The sequence below is a fragment of the Syzygium oleosum genome, unplaced genomic scaffold (assembly GCF_021117445.2).
Source record: "Syzygium oleosum isolate NSW1041296 unplaced genomic scaffold, Sole_v2.1 Sole_v2.04, whole genome shotgun sequence".
Taxonomy (NCBI): domain Eukaryota; kingdom Viridiplantae; phylum Streptophyta; class Magnoliopsida; order Myrtales; family Myrtaceae; genus Syzygium; species Syzygium oleosum.
Window position 1 is genome coordinate 15,192,048 of NW_026607488.1, and position 9,432 is coordinate 15,201,479.

The following is a 9,432-nucleotide window of genomic DNA, read 5'->3' on the forward strand; positions in this document are numbered from 1 at the left end:
TCTGCACCTTTTGGAACTTCTTCATCTGAATCCGCAGGACCCTCAGCCCCTCCAGAAAATCAACAAAATTGATCGTATCTCTTCGCATCTTATCATTTCTGAACTATCTATTTCAAATTTCCATATTGATTTTTGTTCTGTTTTTGACTTGGTGTTACCTTTGAATGTTGACTTATGATTCGACAATGATAGTTTGACTTTTATACTGAACTCTTATTGCATTTTTATTGATTATGATATTTATCCTTTCTGCTGATGTCAAAAAGGGAGAGAAGTATTATAAAGGATGGTTGTGAAGGCAAGTGTTATGAATATGAAGTATGGGAGCGGCAGAATATAAACTGATATATTTCAGAGCTTAACAATGTTTTATATGCTTAGAAAGTTATATCATTCGAATAGACTATATTTTGTTTACATCACGTATAGATAGTTTTGTCATCATACAAAAGGGGGAGATTGTTGAGCAAAGCCCTAATGAGTTTTGAGGAATGACAAAACAATCTATTATTAACCATAATTACACTTAAGTTATTTGATGCAGGTAAATGCCGAGTCATTAGACTTAGTCGATGAAAGGACTTTGTCATCAAACTCAAAATTACTCTTCAGATTCAATGAGTGTTATTTTTGGCATGTTTATGCAGGATAATCAAATTGATATTTTAAGATATCCTAATTGGTAATCACAAGATTGTTCCTCAAACACGAAGAACTACACTTATGGAAACCTTGATTTGATTGTATGGGCGATTAAATCACTCGGAGATAATGGTTATTTTTCTAACGGCTATGCATCCTATTTTGGGAAGAATCTCCAACGGGTTGATTTGGAGATCAATCCTCTGAAGACTGTCCAACGGATAGATTGGAAGTAGAGGAGTATAAAAAAAGTGCAAACGTTGTACAAGAGAGAAAAACCAGAATCGAGAATTCCAAAGTCTAAATAGAGCTTCGATCTTACACACTTGTGATTACTTTTTTTCACGTTATGTTTTTAGAAAGAAAATTACTTGAGTGAAGAGTGTACGTGATGGTGTAGTCTATCATCTGAGAAGCACTACTCTTGTAATCTTCTGGTGATTCAATAGTGAAATATAGCCAACAGGCTATCAGCGTGGAGAGTGGACGTAGGCTTGATAAAGCCGAACCACTATAAAGATCTGTATGTAGTATTCTCTATCCCTAAACTTTTATTTATTATTGCTGACATTATACTGCATACATATCTGTCAAATAAGTTCGTCAGAACATCGTCTTAGTCATCAGACGCAATCATCTGACGACAATTTATATACAAGTTTGTCATATGCATCCATTTGATATTAATCATACAAGTTGTTGACCTCGACTATATTCATTCCGCACGTTTAAATCATTTAATTTGTAAAATCACCTATTCACCCCCCATCTAGGTGATAGCACTAGCCCTAACAGAGTGAACGAGAAAAGGCTTGGCCTAGGCGCTCCAACGATCCAAGGAAGCTTAAGTCGCCGCACATATTGTTCCCAAACTATTGACCCGTGACAAGTGGTATCAGAGCAAGTAGAGAGTCCGTTCAAGGAGATTGAGGAGCACACCAACTGGTCGAGAGAATGTCGAACCAAGAACAACTCGCTTCAGTTGTTGTAGATGAAAGGGCTCCCTAAGAGTAGGTTGCCCAAGATAAAACCCGTGGGAAATCCAAGAAAAGGGATGTCTCGTCGGACGCCATGGCTGTAGTTGATGATAAGCTCATGACGATCAGAACGACTATGTTGGAGTTCATTGAAGAACTCGACAAATTCAAAGGACAGATCAACAAGGTCGAAGGAACTCTCCGCCACGAATTCACAAACGTCGTCAATTGCACGACGGCCCCTTTGTTCAAGAAGGACGAAGCCCTCAAAGCATCAATCTAGACTCTAAAGCTTGAAGTTGTGGAGCTCAAAGAAGGCAGCTCCAAAGTCAAGGTTAAACCCTTGAAGATGGAGATGCAATAGCTTAAGACCGAGCTCGTCCTATGCAAGGCAAGAATTGTGAACGGTGCATTGCCCATTCGAGTGGCACACAAGTTAAATGTACCAAAACCGAAAGAATTCAAAGGCAACCGATCCGCCAAAGAGGTGGACAACTTCATATGGAGCATGGAGCAATACTTCGACGCCGTTGGAATCCAAAACGAATTGGCCAAGGTATAAACCGCTTCGATGTTCCTAGTTGATAATACAATACTTTGGGTGGTAATAGTTGTGATGAGACGAAGCGAGATGCCAATCCCATCAATACTTGGGATGGATTTGTCAAGGAGTTTCAGGATTATTTCTTCCCCGAGTTTGCTCAACAAGAAGCCCGTAGCAAGTTCCATTGCCTTGAGCAACGAGGCATGGTTCGAGAGTACGTGAAGGAATTCACCGAGCTCAAGCTCCAAATTCCCAACCTTGGGGAGGAGGAGGCTCTCGGGGCCTTCATGGATGGACTAAAGCCATGGGCACTACTCGAGCTCAAGCGAAGGGACGTCTAAAGCCTCTCACGAGTGCTAACCGTGGCCGAGTCTCTCGCTGACTTCACCAAGGAGACCCCAAAGTCAAGAGGGAGTGGGTGGAGGTCGGATCGCCACCACGACAAAGAAGAAGACCAAGCTACCTGTGGACGAAAGGACTCGGATAGTGATCACAACCGTGGCCAAAGAGACAATGGAGGGTGTGAGAAGTCATGAGGAGAAGGATCGTCCAAGCAAAGCGATCCCAAGTGGAATCTACCTCAAGGGGACTATAAGAACAAGTTTGAGACTCCACCACCATCCCCGTGCTTCATTGGCAACGGTCCCCATTGGACTAAAAAATGCCCGAAGAAGAGCAAAATCAATGCGCTTCTCGCCATAACAGAGGATGAGGAGCCGAATCAAGACAAAGAGAAACGTTAAGTGCGGCTCGGAACCGTGAAGGTTCTCAACTCAATCAACTCCGTGAAGGACAAAGCTTCGCCAAAGAAGAAGTCGACAAGTTTGCACCTATCATTCGTTAAAGTCAAGGTATGTGGTGAATCCCTTTTTGCCTTGGTCAATACGGGTGCTACAGACTTGTTCATGTCGAATGAAGCGGCCAAAAGCTTGGGACTTCACGTGGAGCCTACCGGTCATCGATACAAGATTGTCAACTCCGAAGATGTACCGGCCGTGGGCGTAGCCGAAGACGTGGAACTCCAAGTTGGTGGATGGAAAGACAAACTCTCATTCTAGGTAATTCCACTCGATGATTATGATCTCATTCTAGATATAGAATTCTTCGATGCTGTGAGAGCCATGATAGATTTGAGGACCAAAATGATCGTCATCACCAACCCGGAGTGCCCGTCCATAGTGCCAATTATCCATGGATTGATCGAGCACGATCCGACGCGTGGACGATGCACCAAGAGTTGAGAAGTCCGTGACCAAGTTTCGCATGGAGCCAAAGCCGAGGGTGGATCATGCTCTTCAACATAACATGCCGATCCATGTACTATTCCCAGAGGTGGCAAACTTGCCGAACAACATGGAGGAGGCCAAACCAAAGGAGCTAAATGCCCGACAAGCCGAGAAGCCAAATACAGAGAAGCCTCGGAAGAATCGGAAGTGTTCCAAGAAGCCAACAAGCAACCCTGAGTCAAGAGCGCCAAGGGCGTCGCTCAAATGGGTGGGGGAGAATGTCACGGTCGTGAGGTTTTCATGCGCCGGGGATCGTGCATTATCGACGAAGGCTCGTCCAAACCCCAATGGAGCTTTCGGAACATTCTCAGGGACGGGCGATACGGTAATTGCACCATGTTCTAGAGAGTTCTCGGCATAAATGCCAATGGTTGGTGGACGGGAAGATGCGGACTTGGCCACTCGTTTAAGAATCGATCAACAGATATAATCTGAGGCCCTCTACTATATAAAGGGATATCCTCCTTCTCATTTGTATCATTCAAATCAATTGAAACATTTCCATTCTCTCTTAGAGCTTCTCTCTCTAGATTCTCTCTCTCTGATCTTGGTGAGTGAGTGAGTGAACGAGAAAAGGCTTGGCCTAGGTGTAACATCCTGAATTTCGACCCATTTCCGGGATCAATGAAATTGATATTATTCCCATTTAATTTTAGTAAGTTTCGCCCGGAACTGATCACTCTCGAGATACTAACCGGAAGGGAATGGCTGACTAGGAAAACGGTACGTGGACCAGGGACCCGATCGCGAATTGAGCACCGATTCCGAGAAACGACGAGGAGATATTTTGGGCTAATGTGGGCTGGACCTAGGAAGGTGACGGATTTGGTTTGGCCAACGACGTACGATCGGATCGCGGGTGATTCCGCATGACCGAGAGTGCGCATGGCGAACAAATCCCGAACTTAATCCGAACGATCGCGACCTCTGGAACTAGCGATAAATCCTCGCGTTCTCCCGGTAATCGAGACCGTCATGACTCGAGTAACCCTAGGTCAATATGTGTAACCCCTAAACAGCCGCCTATTAGTGAGAAACCCTAAAATTATAATTGAGCAATTTTGATCGCGAAATTGGATCCGGACTTGGACGTCGAATTTCGTGGACGTACGCGACTATTTTGAGAGGACGACGTCATTTTAGTGTGGCCAACTATATTTGGGATCAGTACGGTCGAAAAATGGAAATTCGGCCCGGAATCAGAAAATTACGATTTTGCCCCTAAGCCTATGCCTTGTATTCCGAATTTTGGGAAATTATGGGAGGTCATTTTGGGGATTTAATTGGATAATATCAGCCCCCAATAATTCAGAATTTTGAGTCTAATTTGCCCTTGGATATTTTGTCAAAATTCAATCTTGTTCATTGGATGAAGGGTAAGATGGGCATTATTGGAATTAGACCAATAATTTAGTTCTCCACTAACTCTCTCTCCTCTCATTTCCCTCCCATCATCTCCGGCCAACTCCCTCCTCCCTCTCAATCTCGCCACTCTCCCTCTCCTTCCCGGCCGCGTGAGGTTCGGTCACCGCCGCTCGCCGGAGCAAGCCACCGTCCGCCCACCTCGCCTCTTCACCACCACCAGACCGTCCCATCCTCTCCTCCCTCTTCCTTCGTCCCTTCGGCCGTGAGGAACACCGCCGATCAGCCTCGCCGGAACCGTCATCGTCCGTTCGAGTACCGCCGCGGACCGTAGCCGCTCGCCGTCCGCCATCGTCTCACCTCACCATCACCACCCTCATTTCCCACTTGTTCCGTCAAGCCATCACCGCCGACCAGCTCTCCTTCCCCTTCGGCCGCGTGAAGACCGCCTTGGACCGCCGGTCGCCGCATGCCGCCGTGGAAGTCACCGCTCGTCGCCGTCGCTAGGCCGCCGTGAAACCAGCTCAGCCGGCCCGTTTTTCTCTCCCGATCAGCTAGTTGGAGCTTAGGAGCTTAAGTGAGTATTAGTCCCTAAACCCTAATTAGGCTAATTAAGCATTTTTAGATAGGATTAGGGTTAATTAAGGTATTTTAAGGTTGATTAGTGGCATGTGGATTAGTGGCTGTTTTGGTAATGATTTGAGAAGCCTAATGAGGTATTTTGAGGCTGATTTATTACCCTTGATGGACCGGTTTAGTGGCTGTCCTTATAGGATTTAATTGACCTAAGTTTGGTCAAATTGGGGTTTAATTGGGCATTTGTCGAGGGTGCTTGGATTGGTCGATTGGTGATTGAGTTGTGTTCGGTTGTTATCAATTTCATGATGCCATATCGTGTGCTTATAGTAGCCGAGTATGAGGTGGCATAGCGGGCCTCGAATGTGCGAATTTGTGTTGTGCTAATTGCATGAATTATATGCCAATTGTGTGCCGGAGCCTAATTGTATTGAATTGTTTAAATTGGGCATGTTAATGAGTTAATTGGGCATGTTGAGATGTGAGTTGAATTGGCATAAATTGTTAACGTGCCTAAGTGAAATTGAGTGCTCATTGTGCATGGTGTTGTTGCCTGAATGCTGGATTGCATGGCCACGTATTTCGCATGCTGAGCATTGGCTTGAACTGAGATTTGTGCGAGTATGCGTGCCTAACATGAGCATGTAATCACCTAATTGCCCTGATGCGTTTTACGCGGGGTTCAGATAAAATTGGTTGTGCCCATGTGATCATTATAAGTCCTGATGCGTTTTACGCGGGACAATGCCCGGTTCTACCGGAAGACGGCCAGCCTGATGCGTTTTACGCGATTTTTGGTCAGTATATGGAGATCGGTGTTGCGCCTGATGCGTTTTACGAGGGCTAGAGACACCGGGCCTGATGCGTTTTAAGCGGGCCATGAAGTGTTGGTATTGATTGTGAGACCTGATGCGTTTTACGAGAGTCGAATTCTAATTGAGAAGTGAACAGTGTGCGAGTGTGCATTATTAATCCAGGTCATGAGCATGGCATAGTGATGGCATATGTGTGCAAGAGTGCATGGGCAAGTGTGCGGGCATGTGCGTACCGGTAACTCGTATATGAGGCAGGCACTAATAAGTATGAGCATGCGTATGGCGTACGTTTGACTAAGTGTGATCGCATATGTGCCATGAGTATTATTATGAACTGTCTAACCTGCAGGGTCAATTGTGTGCTCGATCTAGGCCTGAGGGCCTAGGTCAATTGATTGTCGATTATTGCTAGTTGTATGTGATTTGTTGCCTGTCAAGAGGTGCGTGCTAGCCTAGTTTAGGTTTAGGGGGTTTTACTCGCTGAGATTCGTCTTATTGTTGTTAAAACCCAACTTTCAGACCCCCGGCCTTGAAGATTTCAGAAGTTCCTGTAGGTTTTGGGATCCCGCATCATATAAGAGAGCGGTGACCGAGTACCCCTTAGGGAACGGGGATACGTATATTAGGCATTATAAGATAGTATGGGTTGATGTGAGGAAAACGTATTACGAGACCCACGAGTACGTAGCCTGGTGCTTTAGAGACCACTCCGGAGAGTTTGGGCCTCTTCGGACTTTTGATGTCCCGTTCAACGGGCTGGGTAAGATGGATCCGCGGTGTCCTGACGGAGACCTGGCGAGCCCCAAAGCTTCAGCCGAGGGGAGTTCGAGTTCTGGTGCAGGACTTGTCGTCTGGGAGGTGGATGAGCTAGACTCGATGGACGAGAAGCCGGTGGATTGGGACTCTGACCCGGAGCCGATGGAGGCAGATGAGGAGCCAGGGCCCATGGAGCAGGACCTCGAGCAGGAGGGCGAGCCTGAGGAGATAGACTCTGAGGAGGAGCTAGCAGAGGCCGAGTCCGAGCTGGATTCCCTAGACTCCTAGGTCGAGTAGTCTGATAGCTCTTCCGAGTCCTCGGGATCCGACCCGGACTGGGTTCCATAGGGTTTAGCTGTACCCCTAGTTAGGTCGGGCCAGCACCTTTTGATCGGAGCCCCACCTTAGGTAGTAATCTCACCGCCTGGCCACCTACCCCTTTTTGCAGTTAGTGGCCGTCGACTTGTTTTTGGTTCGTGGTGTGTATTTTGGTGTAAATGGATAATGTATATGTTTCCCTGGTTAATACAAGTGTATATTTGTTATCTTGTTGGTTGTTGTTTGTGCTATCCTTGGTCTCGTGGTGTTTTGTTTGTACGGGTGTTTGGTGTTACTTTCGCATGTGCAATGATCTCTGTGTTGGGTGTTGGGTTGGCGACGCGTCCTGGGACGTCGAACACTTTCGACCTCGGTTGGAATGCTCGCGCGCCGTGGGGTTCGGGGCGTGACACTAGGTGCTCCAATGATCTAAGGAAGCCTAAGTCACCGCACGGATCGTTCCCAAACTATCGACCCATGACACAAAACCCTTACCTGTTACGTCATATGGTTATACTACCACTCAAATGGAAAACAAGCCTTCAACTATCTGTAGTGGTCATGATGAGAATAGCAATAGCTCTCTTAGGCAATCAAACTTTGAAGTGGTTTATGTTGACCAGTTACCTAAAAGGTTAGTTTCTCTGGAATCTATGGACCCATCTGGAAAAGTCACCGAATGTCAAAAATGTCAAGGATGCAAAGGAAAATAAAACTATGGTGACTAGGAAAGAAAAGTCCAGTGCTTTAAACAGGTAAAATTCTGATCTGAAACTCACACTCAAAGCGCACACTACCTATTCGATGATTTGTTCATGAGATGTATTGAACAAATTTTTGTATAATCAATCCTTCAACAATGTTTAGATTTAAGTTGATTTACTAATTTGTTGAGTTGAAACTGAATCATCATTCTTTTTCTTTGTTTTATGTCATGTTCTTGTGATTCCCAGCGCCGGCCATTGATGTACATATGTGCTGGAGTCGTTTGTTCTCAATCTTCATTTTCCGAAGATGATTGTGACTGAGACCGCGACTGTGTTAGCTTTCTATACCTTCCTCTTTAGCATGTGTACGTTTTGTTTAATGTGGATTGTCATATATGTTTGGGGATTGTTGATGGCCGATCGTGGATGAGTTTGTTTCAGTGATTGAAGTTGTCGCCAGGAATGGTTTGACGATAGCCGAATTAGCAAGACTTTGGAAGTATTCCGGTGATGGTCGGTGATGCTAGTGGCCAACGTTAAGTCGAGTGGAGTCCTGGTGAGAGCATGTCTGAAAATGTTGAAGGTCTCAATAAGGTGTGAAGAAGGAAGCACTCGGGAAGAAGAAGATGATATGAAGAAAAGAAAAAGAAAAGTAAAAAAAATAGAAAAGAAATTTTAAAAAAACTCAGATACAATAGGAACCGGGTCGGATCCGGAAATTGGTCAGATTGTGATCTGGTCGGGTTGGATCGGATCAAGAGAATAGGTCAGGCAGAGCAAATAGGCTAAATAAGGATTTGGGCTTATGCTAGACTTGGGCTTAATTTGATCAAAGGGAATTGACTATTCATATCAGGCCCAAAGACCAATCCGAATTTAGACCCAACTTGGACCTTTTTGGGTCCGGGTCAGACCGGCTATTGGACTGGTTCCCTGACCCGGTCTGAAGTCCCTTTCTCAATAATAAAAATAAAAAAAATTCAGAAAAATAAGCAATGTGGAAAAAAGCTAAAAAAATTAGAATTCACCTAGTTTAGGGCTTTTTTAATAAACATTTTAGGCTTAAACAAAATTTGACCTAGAATTGAATAAGCCTTTAAGGCTTTATCTTAAGGACTTTTGATTGTTTTTTTTAGAGACAACGCTAGGTCGCTACTTGTGCATTTTCATTTTGATTTCACTTAATTGCGCACTTTAAATACATTGATTGTTATTTTTTCCTTTTAGAATGGTTAGGACGAAATTTAAAATTGTCAATTAAGGAAAGACTACCTCGACATGCTGGTTAACAAATAGTCAAGTTTAAGTATCAAAAGGGCATTAGTTGAAAAACTAGTGTAATCAAGTTTTCGATCCCTAAAAATCTTTGGTTGCATATGCATCGAAATGATATTCCTGCATTTCGATTTTAGGGTTTCTAGCCGACCCTTAGTCATGGCTAGTGACGAC